The 26,435-nt window shown below is 39.7% G+C and overlaps 1 long non-coding RNA gene across 1 annotated transcript; it reads right to left on the bottom strand.

Annotated features, from left to right (window-relative positions):
* Nucleotides 1-2,135: 2,135 nt before the first annotated feature.
* On the bottom strand, nt 2,136-14,940 carry LOC134470385 (uncharacterized). Its single transcript, XR_010039236.1, has 4 exons — nt 14,836-14,940; nt 14,179-14,238; nt 13,739-13,921; nt 2,136-3,329 (listed from the first exon to the last, which is right to left on the bottom strand). It is a non-coding gene; the product is annotated as an uncharacterized LOC134470385 (long non-coding RNA).
* Nucleotides 14,941-26,435: the final 11,495 nt, after the last annotated feature.

The raw sequence follows: 26,435 nt of genomic DNA on the forward strand, positions 1-26,435 counted from the left end.
CATTCTTTATTTCATTTGGGAAAGCATTAAAATTAATTCATACAAAGAAATTATATAGACACAGAAAATTAATTTCTGTCAAAATGGATTTTCATGTGTGGTTTAATTTATCGCTCCTCCCTGTCAGCAGATAGTGTAAAGCCTAATGTTTTTCACCAAGGGAGATAAAGTGATTAGAATGATTTGTCTCTAATGATAGAAGTAGGAATAGGGTTGAGATGTTTGAATTCATTCTCCAGAGAAGTTTCCAAACTTATATAACATGTGTATTGATCAGGTCTCTATGGAGAATCAGACCCAAAAGAAGGCAGGTTACTGAGAATAGGTAGATGGTCAGACAGAGAGGCAGAGTGAAGGGGGGAATTTTAGGGAACTGGTTCACATCAGATTGCAGAATCTGGCAGGTTCAAATCAGCAGAGTGTGTCATCTGGCTGGAGACCCAGGGAAACTACTTCCAAATATGAAGACAGGCTGCTCGCAGAAGGCCTTCTTCTTTGGAAAACATTTTTTTCTCTATAAAAGTCTTTGCCTAATTCTATGAGGCACACTCACATTTTTAAAAGTGTGATTTACTCAAAGATGACTGACTTGAGTGTCAATTTTATCTGAAAAAATACTTCTTTATAGTACAGAAACGCGATGTTTGACCAAATATCTGATTACCATGGTCCAGCCAAGCTGACACATAAAGTTGGCCATCACATGTAGGTAGAGACTCCCTATGGAGACCCCATTGCCTTGTGTGCCCTGGTCAGAATAAACAGGCTGGCCCCACAAAAACTATGTCAGAAACACACCTCTTCTCTCCTGGATTAGCTAAAAATTTAGGGGTATTTTACAAATAAAAATCTGGTTCCCCCTTTATGGAAAATTAGAAGGGAAACTCATGCCTCAACTCTGATTGCAGTTTTGCAAACCAACAGCAACTTTCTTTGCTAGCAAAGCTGTCAAATTCTTTTTCTCCAAGCTCTAAAGAACTGAAAGTTTCTTTCCAGACAAGTAATATGAGCAACAACAATCTATAAGATTATGATAGCAACTTTTCTAGCATTTTTAATAAGTCCAGCACTGCAATTGCTTACTTTTAATTTATGATACTGACACAACCCTAACTCTGTTCCCAACTTTCTTATAGATGTAAGAATAATACAAGGGCAATCGAATCAGAACTGTGGAAAGAAAGATTTTGGGTCTTGGTATCCCCCAGCCCTAAATAGTTCCATCACCCGAGGGCTTCTACCCATGAAATTTTCTTCTCTTCTCTTCTCCTCTGCTCTGCTCTGCTCTGTTCTGCTCTGCTCTCCTCTCCTCTCCCCTCCCCTCCCCTTCTCTCCTCCCCTCCCATCCTCTCCTCTCCCCTCCTCTCTCCTCTCCTCTCCCCTCCCCTCCTCTCTTCTCTTCTCCCCTTCCCTCCCCTCTCCTCCCCTCGCCTCCCTTCCCCTCCCCTCCCCTCCTCTCCTCTCCTTTTCCTCCTCTCCTCTCCTCTCTTCTCCTCTCCCTCCTCCCCTCTCCTTGCCTCTACTCTCCCCTCCCCTCATCTCCCATTCTCTCCCCTCCTCTCCCCTTCCTTCCCCTCCCCACATCCCCTCCTCTCCTCTCCCATCCCCTCCCCTTCTCTCCTCCCCTCCCATCCTCTCCTCTCCCCTCCTCTCTCCTCTCCTCTCCTCTCCCCTCCCCTAGTCTCCCATCCCCTCCCCTCCTCTCCCCTCCTTTCCCCTCCCCTCCCCCCTCTCCTCTCCTCTCCCTCCTCTCCTCTCCTCTCCCTCCTCTCCTCTCCTCTCCCCTCCACTCCCCTCCTCTCCCCTCCCTTCCCCTCTCCTCCCCTCCCCTCCCCTCCTCTTCTCTCCCCTCCCTTCCCCTCCTCTCCTCTCCCCTCCTCCCCTCTCCTCCCCTCCCCTCTCCCCTCCTCTCCCCTCCCCTCTCCTCTCCTCTCCCCTCCTCTCCCCTCCCCTCCTCTCCCCTCCTCTCCCCTCCTCTCCCCTCCCCTCCCCTCTCCTCTCCTCTCCCCTCCCCTCCACTCCCATCCCCTCCCCTCATGTCCCGTCCCTTCCCCTCCCCCCCCCTCCCATCCTCTCCTCTCCCTCCTCTCCTCTCTTCTCCTCCCACTTCCTCATATATATTTGAGAGGGGAAAACAGCAGGAATTGAGACAAGGATATAAAAGACATAGAAGAAAGACGGGACTAGAATCTTTTCCTCTTGTTTTTATTTCCTTGTCCTTATATTCTTGAAATATTAGAATCCAGAAGGTATAATGTAGTGACACTTTAGGGAGAGATAGTTGCTTTGAACCTAAATCTTCCATGAAAGTTTGGCCTCATGATGGTGTGAGGAAGAACAGGGCTGAAAGGTTTGAGCTAGAAGGGCAAAGGCAGGCGGAGGCCAAGCAGCAGTGCTGAGGGTCTGCGGAAGCACAGCCTGGCCCGAGCAGTGGGCACCAAGAGAGGTGGCCGGGTAAGAAGCAGAAAGCCACATTCCAGGTGTCAGCCTTGTCACTGGTTTTTATGAAGAATGGAGACAAGACGGATGGAGAGCTGGTGTGAGGAGGAATGAACAGAGGCCGAAGGAGGGAGCTTTGGGAAACACCTGTTTCTGCAGGATGAGAAAGGGACAGCAGCGATGTATATGTGCATCTCGCCCTAGCCCTGATTTCCTCCCTGAAGCTAGAGGTGATAATGTTAAAGACGGAGGGAGAGGTCAGGCTTGAAAGCAGGTTTCCAATTCCATTCACAAGTATTTCTTGGGTTTCTCCTCTGGCCTGCCACAGCGCTCAGTGTTAGGAATACAAAGATGAATGAACTACGGCTTTTCTTTTCAGGAAGCTCTCTGACTTTGAGAAATGGAAAGGAAGTGGTATAAAAACAAAACAAACTAAAAGTGAGCTGGTGGCACACGCAAGTCTTGGTCTCCAACTTCACGGAGAGTATTTCATCTTTGCAGCCCAGAGTAGAGGAAGAGCAGCTCACCACAGACTTCACAAGCATGTGTTTCAAAGTGAGCTAATGGGGAAGCTGGATGATTCGAGGTCGAAGTGGAAGGACAAGACCCACGTGTACAGGCATGTGCATAACCAGGTTGTACTTACAGAGAATCCTGAGGTGTCAGGATGAGGTCTTGGGAGGGGATAGCAGACGTGCTGCAGCCCTGCCATGGCAACGGAGATCAAGGAGAAGAGCAAGGACAGAGCTAAGAGCCCGCGAGTCAAATGAGTTGTTTGAACACTTGTGCACTTGTTTCAAGGTAAAATTCTTCCCACCACGGTCAGGTTGGGCCAAGTAATATTTCTGTACAGCTCCATTAATCATTCAATTTCTTCATGTCTCCAATCTCTAAAGAGTAGGGAAAAATCTCAGTTTTAGTTTGGCCTTTAAGTAGACATAGTACATTTTAATAACAATAATAATAAAAGAACTAGCTACATTATTTGCAAGACTCAGTGCAAAATTTAAATGCAGGGCCCTTGTTCATAAATCAAGAATTCAAAGATGGCAACAGTAGAGAATGGAAGCGAGCACTCCACAAATCTGGCCTGGATATAACTTCAAAGTGCCCCTTTAGGTGTCCTCTCTGTTTCTTTTAAGTGCTCAAGATCTCAGCTGTCTCTCCCTCTGGCTGCTCTTGGACATATGGGTAGAGATTGGGGGAGAGGGTGTATGCAGTTCCCCACAACACTTCCTCTCCCTCAGTGCTCTCTCTAGTGAGCACCCAGACTCTGTGCATCCTGCAGTTGTGGCTACTGAACAACAATCCTCTTTGGGGTTTTGAGAGACACTGGTGGTGTCCACATGGTGAAGCCCATGATTCCAGTTGCTTTCCTTCCGTGTCATAGTCTTGACCAGGGAAGCCTTCTTGCCCTATTCTTAGACTTAGCCAGCTCACCAGTTCATTTAGACTTCTGTAGTTTTTCACTGGGCTTTCTAGAAGTTTCCAGAACCCTAAAACCCACAGCACTGTATGGAACACACAGAAATCCTTTGCTCTCTACCGTTCATACCTCCTTTCATGAATCACAGTCTCCAGGAGACTGGTGTGATTTGTGTCTGAGTCAGCGGAGGGTAGGTAGGTCATGAGACCTGATGTTCTTGGGCTTTATCAGACCTGCTTGAATATTCTAAAACATCACAGGTTAGGATCCTAAGAGAGATTCAGGGACTCGCCCATCGTCCTTGCACCCATCTGGGTCCACAGCTTCTGGACCTTCCTCTTCCCACCATTCCTCCTTCTGAAAAATATTTGTTCAGTTTCTTGGCATTCTCTATCATATCTCATTTTCCTGATGCTGCTCTTACTTGCACAGAATTGGATTAATAAGAACTTCTAGTGTGTCAAATATTACTGCTATTGACTCTTGTATACATCCTTCTTTGGGGATTGTTCATTAGTTAAATCATACAATGAATACCATAAAATCAACACCTGATCCAGGAACCAAAAAACTAAAACATTATAAATAACTTACACCTTCCCTGTGCTTCTCCCTCATTCTGCCTTCCTCCTCCTCTTCTCTTCCCTAGAAATAATTTGGCTCGCTCTCTCTCTCTCTCTCTCTCTCTCTCTCTCTCTCTCTCTCTCTCTCTCTCTTCTCCCCCCCCCACAGTTTTATCTCATATCTAGGTATTGCTGTGTCATGGCAACCTCATACTAGCTTGAGTCAACCATACACTCCCCTTTCCAACTCCACATTTACTGATGCCATATTGGAAACCTGAAAGCAGCCAGAAACTGCGTATTTGCAGCACTAAATCAGCAAGTACCACCCAGCAAAGCCTCCCTCCAACAATGCATTTATAAACACTTACCTAAGCACTACTGTATATGTGTTTCTAAAGAATGTAATATTTACTCCTTTTATTGATTTGCTGTATCCCAAGCACTTAGAACAGTTCCCAGAGCCCAGTGCCTTAGTATACACTAAGTTGTTTGCCATGTGAATATGTATCCTTCTCTATTCCTAAGGCAGCAAGCCTCATGACCTAGATGACATAGTGGGAGGTATCCTCTCTGCCTATAGAAGAAATTCTACCATCTGTGAGATGTAAAAGTTTAGGAAATTCCATCCTTTTAGCAAAGCCTCGGTTCAGTAACCAGTCTCTTGCCGACATCTCATATTAGGTAGTAGGAAGTGAACAAACATAGCGATTCTGCTACCTAACATTCCTACTGGACCAGTTGAAACTTGGTAGGCACTAGATGCCTCTGGAAAAGGGGCAAAGGTGGGTTCAAGGGAATGCGAAAGTAAAGAGTTTTCCAAAAATGTTATCCCTGAAGCACACTACTCTCCCAAGTTTAGTTTATTCAGGGATGACAATAGGTACTGATGAGACTAGCATGCGATTGTTCTGACAGAACAGGGGACATGTCACAAGAAGTCATGTGAGTGTTCTTTTTAGGTGTAGGAGAGGGCAGGAAGTACATAGTAGAGTCTAAAAACACCGTGGGCTTTAAGGAATTATGAGTAGGCTGTTTTATTTTTAAGAACATTAATGTTAACCATTAGTTGTAAAAAAAAAAAGAAAAATTCTAAAAGAACAAATTAAAACCTATTTTAGAAACTACTCTTGGAAAATCAAAGTGAAGTAGGTTGTCTATTCTCCTATGAAACCTCAAGAATCAGGAACGGGGGTACAGCTTGGTGGTAAGGTCTGGGTTCAATTTCCAGAAATATTTTTTAAAAAGTGAGTCATTTATGTTTTTGAGTTGGACAGTTATTTGATGTGTTTGATGACAGCAGTTATTTAAGAATAATAATTTGATAGCAATTTTCAAAAGACTTTGAGTTTGGGGAAAACCGAAGTTGAGAAAATTACAGTAACTCTGGAATGAAATGATGAGTGAGGGAGCAGTCATGGTGAGTGATCTGGAAACACCGACGTGTATTGCATCAGATGAGAAAGCGGGGGGCTGAGAGATGCACGCGTCTGACTTGATGAGAGGAGCTCAGGGAGAACCAGAGCTGATTTAAAGTTTGAAACGTGTGTAGAGAGACTTTGCTGAGAAAGGAGGTGTTTCAGTACACTGAGGCTGAGATATCATGCAGCTCTGCAGCTGGAATACTGTGGTCTGGAAAGAAGGATTTGGGAGACATCTCCAGAAAGATACTTGTAGATCAAATTAATTATTGGAAGTGAAGATGAGAAACAGGGACCCGAGTAAACCTCCTTGGGTGGTAACCACCATTGGGACAGAGCTGAGATAGGTACGACAGAGTAGGAAGGAAAGAAACAGAAAGGTAACAGGATAATAAAGCAGGATGGACCCAGGGCATAGGACACCAAGACTCAGAACTGCCCACGCTACCCAGAGGGACACTAAGAAAGTCATTGGAGAGCTTGAAGTTTTAATATTATGAAGATGAAGCTTCAGGAAAACTGAATTTTGAGGTGTTAATGAGATGGCAAATAGTAAGGAAAAGGCATTAAAAAGCAGATAGGAAATGGAAGGGTGGAGATTTATGACTGTCAAACAAAGGGTTCTCTAAGACTAAGGCGTCATGTGTATTTTTAAATGAAAGGGAAAGATATCAGGGAGGAGAAAGGTTTTGATGTTATTTTAGGGTTTGTTTTTCATAGGCACTTTTCAATTTTATTTTTTGAATTACTGTAATCATAGAGGAGAAAATGAAAATTGAGGAAATTAATATCTTGACAAAATCAGTCATCTGTTAAGTAAAGGAGCAGAGGATTATATCTACCTGATGTGAATTTATTTTCCATATGCTTAACACTGCTGGCTTGAGATAAGCTATCAGAAAGCTTTTGGAGGAGAATGGTAGGTTATGTGTAAGACTGTGGATATAATTTAAAAAAAAAACTTCCAAGGAATCTTTTGCAAGGAGTTCATGAATTTATCTCAACAAGACTGTCAAAGTCCTATCTCTGGGGGATTGTCACCCGTGCCATTCACCTTTGGTAATAAGGTATAGCTAGGTATAGCTTGAAATTTGTATCAGGAAATACTCTAGAAGTAAATCATGTTATATTTTTTATCAGTTAAAAATTGTATAATCTTTCTTATCTTTTAAATTAAGAATAAATAAAAACCAAATTTAAGTACTCTATTAAAACACAAGATTAACCCAAATACAGTACTTAAATATATTAACTTGTATTTTCTTTCATCTGTCCTCTTTCATATGATGACTTTTTTCAAATCCCAGGGAATCTTTTGAGGAAACATGGATCTATATTGTGTGTGCTATCTCCTATCTCCTTGGTTAGTTGTTCTTTCTGGAAATATCTGAAGATGTGTGTAAGTTCTTAGCAGTAACACATCATTCTAAAAAGAATACTGCAAGTGAAAATACCAGAAAGCTCAGGAGATGCATGCATCCCTGAGAGTTTCAGAACCCAAGGAGTAGTGCACTTGACAATGGAATAGGAATACAGAGATAGTCTTGAAATTAAGACAGTGTTGCTTACCACGCAGAAAGGAGAAAAGATCACACAAGTCCCAAATGGCCAGTACTACAATTTCAGCTTGCCGTGAAACTACAGATGTCATTGTGTGTACTCTTAGGAAAATTCACATGCAGAATTTGGCTAGTAGTATGAATGAGACACCAGAGATCTTCATCTTCACCCAAGAACAGACTCTACCGGGAAACACTGTGTTTGGCATTGCTAGAACTTTATTGTGGACACAGTAGAGCTACGGGCCAAGGGCTCATGAACCCCAGGTATCATGAACAAGGGACCTGGGGAATGCAGATACCTCTGGAAGGGAAAGAATCAATGAGGCTTTCAGCGATGGTCCACAAGACATATACAGAGGAAGAGAAGATGTGAACTGGGAAAGCAAGTGAGATCTGAGTGTTAGACTGAGAAATCTGTGCAACAGAATTTCTTTTGATTGGTGTCTGACCAGTCAACTCCTTTGATAATCTGTGCTTTTCCGCCCCCTTGTAAAACTTATTGACCTGAGCTGGGGAGTCTGAGGGGTCTCTCTCCTTAGCCTCTGGCATTACTTCTGCCACCATCTGAGTTTAAAGCTTATCAGGAATCACTTATCTTTGTTCCTAAGCCTGTCCATGTCTTCTATATTCATAAATGGAATTACATCAGTTAATAAAATGCTGATGAAATATGAATGCAGAAGAAAGAATCAGGAAATGGTTTCTACGATAGCTAAGTCATAGAATTATATAAAAAGAATTGGTAAAAGTGAGTATCTGAAATAAATGATGTTATGGATGAGAAAGTAGTAAAAACAATTTGGGGAAATACTTAAAATTCCAGAGGATTCTAGGTTTAGATTGCTCCACAGGTATCTTTGAGATTTTATTCCACTTCAAAGAAATTGAAACTTTAGATCATAAGATGATGTGGTGAAAGTGGTTAGAAGGAGGCACCCCCAAATTCCACTGAAGACCTCTGCTAGAGATAGGGCTACAGTCCAAGCATATGTAGCTGCCCATATTTTGGGTCAAACATAAATATCAAAGTTTGTAAACAGAATTTTCTAATGGCTTATTTAAATTGACTTATTCAATTAATCACTAGCTAGAGGAATATGAGAAGTCACTGAAAATTTTGAAGCTGAGAGGTGATATATTCAAGACAATTACATTGAAATTTGTTACTACATAATAAGCATTTTAACTTACCTCTCAACATGAAATATTTTAATATACTTGTATTAAAATCTGTTAATAATAGCCAAAGAAAACACAAAAACTTCACAAACACATGGAAATTAAGTAATACCCTCCTGATCAACCAATGGGCCATGGATAAAACTCAAGAAGAAATTAAGGAATATCTACAATAAAAAATACAAATACAGCATACAGAAATCCGTAGGTCATAATGAAAGCAGTCCTAAGAGAAAAATTTATAACTGTGAATTTTCACATCAGAAAAAAATAGAATGAGCCCAATTAAACCACCTAATGCTGCACCTCAAGCTTCTCGGGGAAAAAAAATTAATCCTAAAGCCCATACAAGGAAGAAAATTATTAAGAAAGGAGAAGAAATAAATCAATGGAGAGTAAGAAAATGATACAAAGAATTAATGAATTGAAGAATTGGTTCTTTGAAAGACTAAATAAAATTGATAAATACCTATCCAACCTTATCAAAAAAGGGAAAAAAAACCTCAAATCCAGGAATGAAAAGGGAGAAATAACTACAAATCATGTGGAAATTCAGATCAGAAATTCCTGCTTCAAATATCTTTACTCAGGATGGAAAACATAGAAGCAATGGACAAATTCCTAGAAACTTATGAATTTCCAAAACTGAATCGTGAAGACATAAAAATTCTGAATAACCCAATATCAGTTAATGAAATTAAAAACTTATCAAAATGGCCAGTGATTTATCTCAGTGGCATAAGGCCTACCTTGCAAACACATGGTCCCTAGTTTGATCCCCAGTACAAAAAAAAAAACTTACCAACAAAGAAAAGCCTAGGTCCTAATGAATTCATAACTGAATTCTACAAGAAATTTAGAGAAAGTTTCATGCCAAAACTCCTAAAAATCTTTAATGAAATTGAAAGGGAAACAATAGTCACTAACTCTCTCCTGGAAGCCAGTATTACTCTGATACCAAAACCAGAGAAAGACCCCAGCCAAAAAAAAAAAAAAAAAAAAAAAACCTGTAAGCCAATCTCCCTAATGAACATAGAGGCAAAAATTCTCAATAAGATACTAGCAAACAATGCAACAAATCATTAAGAGGATTATACACTATGACCAAGCAGAATTCATCCCAGAAATTCCAGGGATGGTCCAACACATGCAAATCAATAAATGTAATACACCATATTAACAGAGCCAAAGATAAAAATCATATGATAATCTCAATAGATGCAGAAAAAGTTTTTGATAAAGTCTAACACTCATTCAAGATAAAAACTCTTCAGAAAATCAGAATAAATGGTCTTTACCTCAATCTGATAAAAGTCATCTATGACAAACCAACAGCTGATATCATACTAACTTGACAAAACCTGAAAGTTTTCACTCTAAAATCAGGAACAAGACAAGGAAGTCCACTATCACTATTCCTATTCAATATAGTTCTGGAAACATTAGGCAGAACAATTAGACAAGAAAGAGAAATAAAAGAAATAAGGATAAGAAAGGAAGAAGTTAAATTATCATTATTCACAGATGATATACTCTACATAGAAGACCCTAAAATTTCCACTGAAAGACTGCTAGATTTAATAAACAAATTCAGTAGTGTAGTTGGATACAAAATCAACACTCAAAACTCAATAGCTTTCATATGCACAAACAACGAACTCACTGAGAGAGAAACTAATGGAACCACACTCTTCACAATAGCACCCAGAAAAATGAAATACTTAGGACTCAATCTAACAAAGGAAGTAAAAGATTTATACATTGAAAATTACAGTACTTTGTAAAAGGAGATCAAAGGGGATACCAGAAAATGGAAAAAAAATCCCTGGCTCATGCATAGGAGGAACCAATATAGTGAAAATGGCCATACTATCAAAATTATTATACAGATTTCATGCCCTCCTGTTCAAAATATCATTAACATACTCCACAGATCTAAAATTCATTTGGAAACAGAAGCAACCTAAGATAGCAAAAGCAATTCTAAGCAATAAAGACAAGGCAGGAATCATCACAATTCCTGACTTGAAATTATCCTACCAAATTACTGACAAAATCAGCATGATACTGGCAAAAAAAAAAAAAAGACCTGAGGATCATTGGAACAGATTAGAGTGTGCAGACACAACTACAAACATACTCACCCACTTTATCTTTGACAAAGAGGCCAAACATGTTCTCTGGAAGAGAGATAGCCTTGTTAATCAATGGTGTTGGAAATACTGGCTTTCCATATGCCAAAGATTAAAACTAGACCTATGTCTATCACCATGCACTAAACTAAAATCAAAATGAATCAAAGATCTAAATATTGAAACAGACACACTGAGTCTATTGGCAAGGAAAGTAAGTAGAAATCTTGAAGACATAGGGATAGGTGGAGAGTTCATCAACAGAACCCAAACTGCATGGGAATTACTTCAAAGAATCAGTAAATGGGGTCTCATCTTATTAAAAAGTTTTTGCACATCAAAATCACCAACAGCATGAAAATAAAACTCATAGATTGGGAAAAAAAACATAGCCAACTCTCCCTCAGACAAAAGACTTCTATCTAGAGCATATAAAGAATAGAAAAAATCAGGTCCCCAAATTCAAAGACCTAATGGACATCTGAGATGAATGCACATTTCTCAAATGACAAATATATATATGAAAAAATATTCAACATCATTGGTCAATAAAGAAATGCAAATTAAAACAACACTGAAATGTAATCTCACCTGAGAAGGAATGACTATCATTAAGAAATCAGCCAACAACAAATAGCGGGGAGGCTTGGGGGAAAAGGAACCCTTCTCCACTGTTGGTGGGAGTGTAGAAATCAATGTAGAGAGTCCTCAAAAGATTATGAATAGATGTCTATTCTACCCAGCTCTTCTCCTTGTGGGTGTCTTCCCAGAAAAACTAAAAACTTATCACAACAATATGTGTGCACCCATATTTATAATACCACAATTTATAATAGCTAAATCTCAGAAACACCTATTATCTGAGGAATGGACAAAAAGATGTGGTACTTTTATACAACAGAGTTTACTCAACTACAAAGATGAATAAACCTGAGGCTTTTATAGAGAAATAGATGCAGCTTGAGACCATACTCATAAGTGAAATAAATCAGACTCTCATATGAAAACATCATATTATCTCCCTAGTGCAAGAAACTGAAAAATAAAGGTCCTAAATGCACAATAGGTATTGTGAAAGGGGAAGAAACTGCCCAAAAAAGAAAGAACCAATGGGATGGGGGAAAGGAAAAAGAAGGGGAGAGAAAAGAAAACAATATATGTATGTATGATAATTGCACTACTAATTTCTATTAGTTCAATGAAAAGAATGGTTTGATCAGTTTTTCATGCCTATATCTTATAATCTGAGCAACTACTTTGAAGATAACAATACCCAATATATTACCCATTTTAATCCCCTGTTAACTCATTTTGAAATTCTGTAATATTGTTTTTGGTTTTCCTCTTTAAAATAAATTTTAAAAGGAAAAAAATCTATTAACTTTCAAAATAGCATTTCCTCCAAAATTTGATTTGACATCAAGATACAAGTGAAGTATGGTGTTGGGTGATGGCGGTGGAGGACAGGATTGAGGTGTGGCTACCAGTCTGTGTCTCTGAGCAAGTAAGACGGTCCCTCTGCCTCCCATTCCTTAAAGGAGGGTGAGAGTAGAGCCAAGCAAGAGGGACGAGGTATATGTATTAAGACTATTAATACTATAGAAAAGTTGAGATGACTATTAATACAATAGAAAAGTACTTCTGTTGGCTTCTGAGTCCCCTTGAAATTTCAAATGATGCTTTGTGTATTCTCATGCAGATTCAGTATGCAAAAATAGCCTAGCAATATGAGAAAGTGACACAGAGGAGCTGTAGGCTGAGGTATTATAAACCCAGAAAGGAATTTTGATATGGAGAAGGGTTTAGGATCAGATTGGGGCAGAGACCAAAAACACTCATGCCTTCCCAGCATGTTGGTGGGTGCATGTACCTCCAGTACTTGGGAGGCTGAGGCTGAGGCTGAGGATCACTGTGAGTCTGAGACCAGCCTAAGTGACATAGTGAGCTCAAGGCCACTGCATAGCAAGACCTTGTCTCAAAAACAAAAACAAAAATACCTATGCCTGCAATCCAAGAGTACAGAATACCTCATACTAGAAAATATGGATATCGGTTGATTGGCACTGTATCTTTCTAAAATAACGTTAGAAAATTAAATTCTAAAACCTATAAAAACACCATTTTGCCACCTGCTGCTTAATCATTTACCAACCTGGTCCATTTTTAGCTCCACTGAGCATCATATAAAGGATGATTTGGTCAAATAGAAGCTGCCTTCAGGATAAATGATGTCTCAGCTCCTCATATCAAGACCAATTTTCTCTCTAGTGTTATTTAGATGCATATATGTTACACACAATTCAATCCAGGAAAGAACTGTTTAACAGATCAAAAGCAGTTATTAAAATATCCCAGTGACTGATGACCATATTATAAGTAAAAGCAAAAGCTTTCCAATATGCTGCAGGTATTCATAAGGCAGACGGAATATCAGATATGTCTGCAGTAAAGATATGAAATGCAATATATCAAGATACCTGATTTTGTAAGCACTCAGAGTTGGTGCATGTACATAACACATCTTAACGTTTTTCATCCCCTTGCTTTCCTCTCCTTCCCGCCTCCTATTCATGTCCCTGAAAATAACCTTTTTAATAAATCACTAATAAAGTAAATAAAACTCTGAGTCCTGTACCTTGTTCTTGCAAATTAGTCCCTGAGATGTGAAGATGTCTGTCACGTTCAATCAGGGTCATTCTCACCAAGTTTCACAAAGATTAATGAAAATGTAAAAGAAGGAAAGGAAAACAGGAGACAGTAAGGAGGGATAATGTCTGTGGGACGTTGCTGGATGTAACCAGTCCCCCAACAGCAGAAGTTCTCATTGGGAGTCTCTTTCCCTCTTGCTCCCTGCTGACTGAGCAGAATCTCAGTAACTAGCAGGGTTAGCAGAAGGAGGGCAAGAGCTGCCTCTTCTACTCCTCTCTTGGATGCTGTTTGTCCAACCTGCAGTTCACTTTGATCCTCAAAGAGACTGCAGAAAATCGTAGAGTGTGAGAATCTGAGTCTCCCTCACCATTTCAGCTTCTGGGTCCAGATCTGGTGAATGAGTATTGGGCTTTCCCAAGCACATGTTGAACAGTTATGAGCCAGCATCCTGGTTTCTGCAGAGGGTTTGGACTGCCTACTTCACACGCATGGCTGTGCTTGCTGAAGCTGCCTCCTTTACTTGTTGAAATGCCTCTTGCATTAGGACTTTCTAAGGGAACAGAATCAATAGAAAATACGTGCATAATTACGCAAGGTGATTTTTTAGTCAGGTCTACCAAACCAGAAGCAGAGAATCCACAATGACCATCTGTGGGACTAGACAGAATGGTCCACGATGGCTGCCTACACACTGGAAACCTGGTGGGTGCAGCGGTTGCTCAACTCAAGAAGACAGAAGTCATAGAATAAAAGGAGTGAGGGATCGGGGTGCAGCATCAGTTCAAAGTAGAAGGCCTGAGAACTCACCATAGAGTTGTTGGTTCAAGTCTTCCCTAGAAGGCTGGAGGTTCGAGGTTCAAGTCTGCCCTAGAAGAAACTGGAGACTTACATCCAAATGCAATGACAAAGACAGGAACATTTTCTTCTTGTCTGTACAATAAACCTATTGGTTTGTACCAACATCAGGAGTGGGTTTCGGTCCCTCAGTTAGCTGGGCTACATGTCAGGCATTCACAGACATACCCAGACCTGTGCTTTAACTAACCGGCTCCAGATTTCTTAATCCATTCATATTAATGTATCGTTCGTTGTGAACAGTCACCCCTCTGTCTCATTAGCCAGTATGCATGACACAGGTGTCATTTTCCTTTTTACCCATCAGAAGCAAAATCCACTGGGTTGTGGTGGATTAGCAGCCTTTCTTTTTAAGAAGCCATTTGACCAAGTAGCTGCAGAAGCAAAGTGAATCATGATTAGAAGTACCCATCTCCTCTCCCTCTCACGGGGCAATGTTATCATTCAAACCATGTGAAAATAGAGAGGAATCTGGTTGTAAAATTATAAACAAAAATACTGAATTTGAAATTTTCCTTAGTTATGCCAATATTTAACAATATGAAAATTGTAATATATATGCATTGTTCATCTATTATTGTGACAAAATACTTGAGATAAACAACTTACAAGGAGGAGAGGTTTATTTTGACTCATTGTCTTGAACGTTCCTGTCGATGCTTGCTTGGTCTCATTGCTTTGGGCTGTGCTGGCATCACAGCAGGATGTAGCAGGGCAAGTGATGGGCTGCGGAGAGGAAGCCTGTTCACATCACAGTGACCAGAAAAAAGAGAGAGAGAGAGAGAGAGAGAGAGAGAGAGAGAGAGAGAGAGAGAGAGAGAGAGAATGGGGCTGAGATTTTAACATCTCCTTCAAGGCATGCTCTTAATTCCCCAGCTGTCTTCAACTAGGTCTTACCTCTTAAAGATTCTACCTCCTCCCGAAACTGCCACAAGTTAAGAATTACCCCTTTAACACATGGGCCTGGGTTGGGGGAGAACATTTAAGATCCAAATTATAGCAAATATCTTTGAACTTTCTTGAATTATGCTAAGGTATAAGAAAAAAATACAATTTAACACACATTTTTTGATATAAAAATGTGTGTTAAAATTTTGTAAAATAGTCACATATCCATTAACCCCCTCAGAATACTCTCCTTTGCTTCACAGTGTTTTGCATTATTCTTACAGTTTCTTAAGCTCTGGAAGTCCTCTTTCACAAGCATCTTTATGAAATGTGATTAAAAATACAATTAATCCTACAGTCAAGTGGCACCAGCAAAAAACAGACTTATAGAAACATTGCCAGGTCTTCACCCATCTCATCCCTGGAAGCTGACACTTTGTGGCTTCGGGTGCTTCCTTAAAGTCAAAATGACCATGAAAGGCAAACACCTTAGATCAATTCCGAACACTGAGGCAGCCCCGCAGTGCAACTAAAGATACTCTTTTCGCATCTGTTCCCCTAAAGGAAGATAGACTTTGTGGGAGATTATAAAGGTGGCTGCAATAATTCCTCCCTCCCCAGGGCCTTTATAATGTCCCTTTGCCACACCTCTCAGAGTTGGAATTGATTTCTCCATCCCTTCCATTTGGGTAGATCTGCCACTTGCTTTCCTGATATAAGTGCGAATGATGAGCCATGATTTCTGAACCTCTCAGCCTTGAGAAGTCTTGCAGACTCTGCTATTTCCCTGCTGCTGTGTGCAAAAGCTCAATCTTGGCTTCTTGATGATGAAACCACAAGAACAAAGGGCCCAGCCATCAACCAAAGCTCACCGCAGGACATGCAAGAGAGCTGGCCTGCACCATCCTGCCCCAGACTGAGCTGCAGAAGGCAGTAGCCAATTGCATGACCAGTCAAGATCAGGACAGAGACTTCCAGCTGGGCCCAGTGCAAACTGCTCACTAGCTGAATGGATGAAATTGTACTTTCTTTTAAAATTGTACTTTCTTTTAAAATTGAACTAGCTTTCAAGTAGTTTTGAAAGAGCAATAGGAAATTATACAGAATTACTGACTTATAAGATTAGAAGGAGACACAGCACGCACAACCCAACTCCTGATCTCATGCCTCTTGCAGTAGGAAGCAGGGCAGTAAAAATGCGAGCTCTCTTTTCCTACTGCAGGCCCTAATCCTATGGTATGTTTCTACTCATGCACTGAAAGGTAATTTTTCCCCAAATGCTTAAAGGGCTAGAAATTAAAGTTGATATTTGTATGAAGCCAAAACCAAACCCAAAAATGAAAGAAAAACACCCTAGGATCCAAGAGTCAATCTGAAAAATAATAAAACTTTTAAAAGTGTTATAATAATTTTAATTGTAGAGTAATATGTTTGAGATGTAATTAGGGAAATTACGTTTTAGGTACTTCATTTACTCTTAACAGTGTTTTCCATTTTCTATGTCAGAATTCAAAGTATGTTATCAAGAGTTTGAATTTTTCCTCCTCATGAAATTTCAAGATGGCAAAATAATCTTTATAAGAAGTACGAAATTCCCAAATTGGAATTTTTCTTGAGAACATAGCACTTTCCTATGGGCTTTAGCCTTTTCATTTTCCTGATTACTAGGCATTTGCTGTATTTATGCACCACATTTTTATCCTCTGTATCTTACTTCCTGGTCAGTTTTGATTCTCTTCCACTGTTGCTCCTGAGTGTGAGGGTCTGTCAGGAGAGAAGGGAGGGAGTGTTGGTGCTGCTGGCCTGCTGCAGGCCCGGGGTGCCCTGGACAGACGGACGGACGGCAAGCTGCCATGCTGTCTGTGCTGCTCTCACCCTTACTCTTTGTGAGGCCCTGTGGACCTTTAGGGGTTTCCTGTTGTCAGGCCGCCAGTGGTCTCCATGGTTACCTCTGCTTTCTCCTGCACAGATGCTGGTGAATCACATATCTCGTGCCATTTTATGGTTTACACTTTGGAGGTTTGGGGGGTATCTTACCTTGTTTTACTGTGAATGTTGTTAACAGCTTTTTAAATTCACTCCTTTCTTAATGTTAGGATTCTAAAAATTGGAAGTTCTAGGAACTGTGCCAATTCTGACACTGGCATCTTAGCAGATTTTGCTAAGATTTAACACAAAATCAATGTAGACTGCTTACTCATAATTTGAAAGTGAATGTCCAAATAGTTACTCAGATTAATACATCCAAATGGCATCTCTTGTTCACAGTTCTTGTTTGTGTCATTCTTGCTATCACGCTGATTGGCTGTGACAGTACCCCAGGATGTTGCATGACCTCTAATCACCCACAAGTTTCAGGATATGAAAAATAACCTGAAAGTAGGCATTGGTCAGTTAATCTCATTGGCAAAACACAAAATGTGATGCAGTATGATCTGGCTGCCCTGTCACTCAGTGGATGAATATAAATTCTGTGTTTCAGTATTAGAAGGTCACGTTCATATAGGCAGAAACTTTGTCCTCCAACCCAGCCTTTATCTGCTTAAACAAAAGAAATGTTAAATTTTATCTCCATATGTCAACCAACTCTTTATATCAGGTTTTTACTATTTCAGAACTTGGCAAGAAGATTTCTTTTCCTCTCTATTACTGGAAAAAAATAAACAAGGAATCACACATTGAGAGCATCTGGAAATTAAGGTACCTGGGTAATTTTAAACTTTGGTGGATCTTGCTAAGTGTATGGGTTGTAAATTGTCTCCTCTCTCCAAAACAGTACACTGACATTCTAACCCCTACAAGTTCAGAATGTCACACTATTTGGAAGTTGGGCTGTTAAGGTAAAGTCATAAGAATAGAGAGAAGCCTACCCCAACATCACTGATGTTCTTTTAAGAAGATGCCTATGAATGAAGACAGAGATAAGGAGAGGACACCGTGGTACAGTGAAAGCAGAGACTGGATCATAGTTGCAAGCTAAGGAATGCTAAATGTTGCCAGCAAACCAGCAGAATTTAGAAAGAGGCATAGAAGGATTCCCTTACAGGGTTTAGAAGGAGCCCAATCCTGCTAACACCTTCATTTCAGACTTGTAGCCTACAAACTCTGAGACAGTAACATTCTTCTTCAAGCCACTCAGTACGTAATACAATGTTAAGATCACTCTAGGAAATTACAGCGCTAAATAAAGGCTGTGGAGAGGTCTTGGCTTGGACCTCCATAATATCAGACTGGGAAGCTTAAACAAAAGACATTTATTTCTCACAGCTTTGAAAGTTAGGAAGTCCAAGATCAAGGTGCCTGCAGATTTGCTGCTGGGAAAAGGCCTTCTTCCTGGCTTTCAGATGCCTGCCTTCTCAATACGTCCTTATATGAAAGTGGGGGAGACATTTCTTACCTTTCATATGTAAGGACACCAATCCTATTGTGGGGCTCTCCTCTCATGACCACCTCTAAACCTAAGTACTTCCCAAAGGCCTCCCTTTTAACACCATCACAGTGAGGGGGTAGGACTTCTACAGTTAAATTTTGGGAAGACCCAACCATTGAGTTGGACGCAGGCAGCTTCTTTTGTTCGTGGTTTGCAGCCTGTATTGGGCAATGCGAGTGCTTTTTGCAATCACAGACTTGGCTTTTAATGCATGCAATATGAACAACAGCCTCTAACCCTCAGACTGCCTGAGATGTGCACCTCACTGGTCCCTGAAACTTTATCCATATCACCGATGGTTGTTTTCACACAAGAGAGTGGCTTTTTTCCCTATAGACAGCACAAATGGGAGTAGTTTTTGACTCATATTCATAAAAGGCATGATCTAGGACGGGGATGTCGCTAAGTGGTAGAGCACTTGCGTAGCACATCCAAGGCCCTGAGTTCAGTACCTTCACTCCTTCATATTGAAGGACATAATTCGTGAAAATTTTGCATATGATTAACCCAACACTGCCATTACCTTCCATGACAACAACATAAACATGTTTGTTTCTTTTTAAAATGTATTCCAGGTACTCTTCAAAATGCAAACATATTCATTGAATAACTGATTTTATACAAATAAATATGTAACTGCCTGTATAATAAATGCATAAGGTAAAAGTAAATAGTGATATATGCATATGATAGAGAACTTTGACATGACTTAAGTCTAGGAGGGCTTTCATAAGGAAATGGCAATTGAGCTGAGCTCAAAAGAATAGGAAGTATGCAAAGATGGGAGGCAAACTGCTCCAGGGGAAGGAAGAACATGGACCAACACAGGAACAAAAAGGAAAAGAGACAGTGACTGATGTGGATGGAACCATAAAAATATCTTTCAGGATAAAATAAATCTCACACTGGAGCTTTTAAGTAACTCAAGTCTATCTTCTACAGAATTTGTTTGAAACATGGGTTCATCTAGTGTTTATGCAATGTTTATGTCTATCAGTGTTGACACCTCAATGAAAATTGTCAATTTATGACAGGCCCATCCCTACAGAAAGATCAAGCAGCAGAAGGGGAAAATGGGGGTTACTGGTCACTACAACACTCTAAAGCAATCAAGAAAGTCTACAAATAGCTGTTCTTCTGGGGAAGTAGCTCCCTCACAGTAAGTCCAGTTCCTCAAAATTCCTTTTCCAAATACAGGGAAGTAGTCCCATAGTACTTACAATTGAGAAGAAAAGAACAGAAATGGTGGTGCACACCTGTAATCCCAGCACTCAGGAGGCTGAGGCAGGAGGATCTTTACAAGTTCGAGACTAGCTTGGACAACAAAGTGAGCTCAAGGCCAACCTGAACTACATAGTGAGACCATGACTCAAAAAGACAATGATAACAACAACATCAAAAACCAGAAATAATCATACACCATTCCTTGTTTCTAGCATGTGTACGATAGGGTGCATGCTAGCTTATTGCACTGGTAGGAAAAGAACAGAGGAAAGAATAGGGAAGTTTAAACAGTGTTAATGCAGTAAATAAAATGCTTATTATGGAAGATAGCATTTCTCAGTTCCACTTTATTCACTTAGATGTCAAAATAAGGTATTGACATGTTAATTCTTATAACCTTTTTATTGGTTCATCTTTCATTGGTTTCAATAACTGACACTGCTATAACTAAAAGTCAAGAAGCCATGATGTACATGATACATTGAAAATTCCAGGAAGAACAGAATTTCAACTTAAAAGTATTCTACACATAATGTCCCTCTGTGAGAAAAGATTGTATGATAATTGGTGGTAGCAACAGTAACCATCAGCTGCTATTAAGTTCGCTCTAGGTCACACTTTGTGGAGACCCTTTCCCAGCAAAAATCTCAAGAAAAATCTGGGCAAGGGTGCTGCATCAGTGTCTTTATTTTTACAAATCACTTGATGTCTTTCATTCAGATTCAGTAACCAACTCCATTAGTATAAAATTATGGTGCAAACACATAGCGGACTTTGTTGATTGCTGCTTACAGTTCTGCAGACAGAACTTTGGTTTGGGTGGGAGTTCAAGGCTGTTTGCTACTCCCCACCATGACTTGGTTAGACCCTGATTGTTGTAAACTTACTATGGTAATTTCATTTCCTTTGTCATTTGTTGGTTTGGAAAGGAGCATATGACCCTGTTAAACAAGAAGGGAATGCTAGGGAAATTCTGAAACATGGGACTTCCTGATTACAAAGAGACAACTTGTCTTTATCTGTTTGACATCATTAAGTTTGGACATGACACAGGCAGAGCCCAGCCATCTCTATGACAATAAGGAATACCAGCCAAAGATGATCATTTGTATTGTTTGGGTGATCACATTCCAAACAAATGACTTCTAGGTACTTAAGGAAATATTCCTAGATTACAAACATGATAAGGGGTTTATTCATATTTTTTAAATTTTATTTAAGGAGAAAAAGAAAAAAAAACAGAAAAAGGGTTCAAGTTATACAGAATGTCAGAAAAAATAAACAGTAGAAAATCACTAGTTAATAGATTACATAGTGTTATTTTAGAAATAGTTGTTCAAGTTACAAAATTAAAGCATATAAAATGGACTTTCAAACAGTGAGACTGGAAACAGTTCTGTTCAATGATCCAACAAAGCTCAGTAATATGGTTATCTATCTTATACACTTAAATATACATGCAGTTATATCCTTTAGAGCACTTTCTTTTCCATTCTTTTGTACAATGACAATTACACATTTTGGGTTTTATTACTCCCACAGTTCTTATTACTTTTTTTGAAGAGAGTAAAACCAAATGTGACATAACAGAACAGAGTCAGTCAAATCAAAAGGATGGACATAATACATACTGTAAAAACAAAATACAAGGTGATCAACAATGGTTACCATACTGCCTCTTGCTATTCTTAAAAAGAATTGCCTATATCATCAGTTATAATAAAATTGAACAAAACAGTAAAGAATAAAACCAAAACATTGGAGACATTACAGGACTTTAAAAGAAGATAATGGTCAACCAGAATGGGCATCATAATGAATCTTATTGTCTTCACAGTTGTTACCTATACTTTCGAACTTGGTACTATCAAGTAAAGCAGAATAGGGGAAAATATAGATGGTGAGGGCAATACAGGGTTTCAAATCAAGTTAATAGGAAATCAAAGTAGGTTACTATAATATATCCTGCTATTTTTATCCATTTTTCCCTTAATTAAAAAGATAAAAATAAAAAAGTAAATAATTAAAAAAGGAGATTGAGATAAAAGGGGCATAATAACAGAACAGCGTAGGTCAAAACATAACCATTTAATCAAAATAGTGTTTCACCACAAGATATCCTGACATAAAAGTAGTTACCAAAATGTCTCTTTCCTTGAAATCTTGAGTATAACTTCATATACCGTAGCATCAAACATACCAAGACAATGTAAAACCATTCAAGAGAATGACAGTATTACAGCGTATTTAGAACCAACTATCAGAAAATGAACAATGGTTTCTGTGTAATCTCCTTGTCTACAAAAGTTATTGTTTATATTATCACATATAATAAAATCCAATAAGATACAACCTGTTAAGACCGATGGAGACAGAAGAATAAAAGCTTGATAGGACTTCAAAACAAGATGATAATCAGCACTAGCTATTATGATGTCTTGTTTTCTCCAAAATAGCTGTTCCTACCATCCAACTTTCTCTGCCTCATTTCTGTTGAGCTCTTTTTCTGTCGTTAGCTGTCAGTTTGTCTTCTTCATTTCGCTTTCTGTTCCATTCATTGTGGCCTCTCTGCCACTGTTTCTGGAATCTTGGTATTTTCCTTTTTTAGAATATCCTGCAGTATTCTCTGTAGAGTTGAATTGGTGGTTGCAAATTCCCCTAGTTCCTCTTTATCCTGGAAGCACCTTGTTTTTCCATCAATTTCTAGGGACAGTTGTGCAATCTTGGCTGGAGGTTATCATCTTTTAAAGCTTGAATTATTTCCCCCCACACTCTTTGCGATTTGATGGTTTGTGCCGAGAAGTCTGCTGTAATTCTGATGGGTGTTCCCTTGTAAGTGATCTGTTTCTTGTCTCTGACGGCTTTTAATATTCTGTTTTTATAATGGATTTCTGGAATTTTGATTATTATACGCCTGGGTGTAGCTCTGTTTGGGTTGTAGGTGGCTGAGGTCCTGTATGCCTCATACATCTGAGTATCTTTACCTTTTGCTAAATTAGGAAAATTCTCTTGGATTATTTCTGTAAATAGCTTTTGTAGTCCATTTGTTTGTGTCCCTACTTCTTCTTTTATGTTCTTAATTCTTAAGTTATAGATTCTCTTATCATCTTCTAGCCTTTGTATTATTGCTGTTTGTTTTCTTGTTATTTTTAAGAAGTTTTTCATTTCATGCTCCCACATTACAAATCTGCCCTCCAGTTCAGATAATCTATCCTTAGTTTCTTTCAAGCTGTTATGCCAGCTTTCGATAGACTTTTTAGTTTCCTGGTAATCTCTTTGAACCTACTTCATGTATTCTATGTTTTCTCTATTTTCTCCATCAAACAATTCTCCCCTTTTTTTCTGTTCTTCCATTCCACTATCTGTTTTTTCTTGGGCGGTGCTTAGCATTTCTCTAACTATTCTACTTATATCTTGCTTTATTTCATTAAATACTTCACTTTTGAACTCGTCTATGAGGCTCCGGAGATATCGCTTTATGTCTATTGGTGCCGTGTCTGATATTGCATGTTTTCTGTCCTCCTTTGCATTTACCTTTCCTGGATCAGTGTTCTCAAGATTGGGGACTGAGGAGCCTTTCTTGTTGCTCCCTCTTCCCATACTTTTTGCTCCTTCCACACAAGTGCACATAGGAGGCCCAGTTTTTCTCTTTGTCAGCCACAGTTTGTTTGAATCCACCGGTTAGCTGTTCCCACCCAGTGCAGTGCACTAAGGAGACACAGACCTGGGCAGCCTCTGCTGGGCCCGCCCCTCCAGGTCAACCCACCAAAGGCTTCACTGCTAGGGTCTTGGGCAGGTGCTGGGACCTGGTCCCAGCTTGGGCTAGCCTACTGGGTCTTAGTGCGTCACCCAGGCCAAGCACTCCGCACCAGTCCCACTTGAGAGGGGACTATGTGATGAAAGTCACTGCAGAGTCCTGTTCCGGCTAGTCTGCCCAATCCCAGAATGTCCTTTGCTGGAACCTCCTACTCTATGGAAGGGTCCCCATTCTGCTCACTCATCGCAGGTCGATGCAGGGCTCCTGCCAGTCCCGCTCTCAACTCCGTTTGCCGATTTCCACTCTCAGAGCTTTCACGCATCTCTCTCCCTGCTGTGTCGATTTGGACACAGCATTGGCAGCAGGAAATTCAAATTGCAGCTTCCAGAGGCACGGGTTCCAGCTTCCGCACTGAGATTTTATCTGTTCCTGTTATAGCACTGGGACTGCATTTCCAGTTGGTTTCTCTCAGCTTAGTTTGTTCCTGGGTCAGCAGGGTACATCTCCCCCGCTTAGGACTCCTTACACCGCACCACTCCTGGACTCTAAGTGGGGTATCTCAGAGAGCCTCTGCAGCTGCTGCTATCTATCCACCATGTTCTCCCAGAAGTTCCGTTTATTCATATTTTTAAAAGATCTCCATATATCTCAAAAGGGGCAGAGGAAGAATTCACAATTAGCAGGGTTTTTTTTAAATAAATGCTTTAGGAAAAATGATGATTAAGGGCAGTCTCTTTCCCTTTCTTACAACAGGAAAAATTCTTATTTTTTATTCATATTACCCTTATGACAAACACTATGTTTAATTTTAGGTTCACATTCTGGAATTGTAAGTTTTCATGTGAATTAATGCAATGGTTGAATTCAAACGTTAATTCTCCCTCTCATGCTTCTGATTCCTCTAAGAATGCCTTGATGAGTCGGTTTACTAGTCCTCATTCTCAGGTCTTTCCTATAGGTTTGCTTTCCATATGGATTCTTAGTAGCTCAGGAAATGGAAACGAATTAAATGACATCGACATTTCCCCACCTCCTTTATAAAAAAGTCCACAAAATTAGAGTTTTATGGCTGTGGCAGAGATCATTCATGGTCCTGTCCTCTTCCTCCACAGAAATAGAATTCTTAAGCAAGAATGGATGTGGTTTTAGTCCCCTTTTCACTTAAGTGTGGTCACTAAGCTCTAGTCATTAAGAGGTCAGCAACAGGCATTTTGAACTTTTTGGAAGTATCCCTGAAGAGAGACAGGATTCTCTTTCCATTTCCCTCCTTTCATCCGGATTAGAATGTGGATGTTCAGGCTGGGACCCTGCGATCAGGAGAGTGCTTAACAATGGAAGCCTGGGTCCATCATCCCTAAGAGCCGAAATAGTTCAGGACCATCTATCTTGGAATTTTTTATTAAGAAAGAAAGTACCTAGTTTAAGACATTAAGACAGACATCTTACATTTTTTTCTGTCCTTATAGTCAAACATAATGTTACCGATTAGATAATCAAGTATAATTAAGAAATTCCGTGTATCTCCCCTTCTGTACAATTAGGAAATATTGATATATAGACTCTTAAAATTCTTAAAGCAAATAATTTGTTTGATTTTATCTAAACCTCTATTCCTCCACTGTTTTTTGTTCATTTGTTTGTTTTATTAACACTACTAAGAAGTCAGTGTTGCTAGGGAGGAAGTAGAATTTCTTCTCAACCTTTACAAATACATAGTTGAAAAAGACCCTTGTAACAAAAGGCAGATTAATAAGAGAAAAGCAAGCAGGTTTATTGATGCATCATGTGGGAGGAACTTCCATGAAAGGTAGCACAAGGTGGCGACTAATTATTCTGTGGTTCAACTAAGAACAACAAATCTGGAGAGAAGCTCCAGGACCAAGTAAGGTGGCTCTCGCCATCCAAAGGCAGGAAACTGTGGGAAGGTAAATAGGTGAGAAGAAAATGCCAGTAAGGGTTTTTTGTTTTGTTTTGTTTTTGTTTTTGTTTTTGTTTTTGTTTTTGTTTTTGCATGTTTCTGTGGTGCTGTCTCTGGCTAAGAACTGTTTCCAGTAAAAAAGAATATACAGAATATTTTTTCTACTTGCTGCCTCTTAGGTGCTATTAACCCAAAATTGCCTCTTTTATGTCAAACAAGTATGTTTTTGGGTGACTTATTCTACTTTGCCTTAATGCCTGTCTTAGGTTCTCACTGCTGGGATGTGATACCTAATACCCACAATTTAAAGAAGGAAAGGTTTGTTTTGGTTCACAATTTGTAGAAGCTTCATCCCATAGTCTGCTAGTTCCAAAGGAGGGAAGCATAGCAGAGAAGACAGAGAGAAAAAATAGGGAGGAGGAAGGAAGAGATAGAGCCTCCCAGCCACGCCCCCAGTTACCCACCTCCTCTGACCATGTTTCATCTCACAACATCATATTTAACTACAAACTCATTAGTGTAGAAATCCACTGGTGAATATCATGGCCCCATGATCCAATCCAATCTCAAAAGCCTCACCTATGAGCACATGAGGCATTGGGGTGACATCTAGGCATAAACCACAACACCATCTTATATATGTTTTGCTAAAAATACAACAGACTTTATTAACATAGTATTTATACAAATTAGTGTTTTCACTGTGACATTTCTATAAAAGCATGTATCACACATCAATCATGGCCACTCTCCCTTTGACCCTCTCTTACTTTCTCTCCTCTCACCCTTCCTCCGGGCCCCCGACATCAGACTCTGGAGGAATACAGTTTTGGTAAACTGAATATCAAATAAATATGTAAAGTATTTATAATAATAAATGCTCCATAGCTGGTTGTACTCCATTGCTAACTATAATCAATATCCTTCATTTAGTATCAGTCAGATGCTTCAGGTAGTTGCTTAAAGGACATTTTTGAAAGATAAAATCATGA

This window comes from Cavia porcellus, unplaced genomic scaffold (genome assembly GCF_034190915.1).
Source record: "Cavia porcellus strain 051 isolate PalLab524CR breed Dunkin Hartley unplaced genomic scaffold, mCavPor4.1 scaffold_14, whole genome shotgun sequence".
Classification (NCBI taxonomy): domain Eukaryota; kingdom Metazoa; phylum Chordata; class Mammalia; order Rodentia; family Caviidae; genus Cavia; species Cavia porcellus.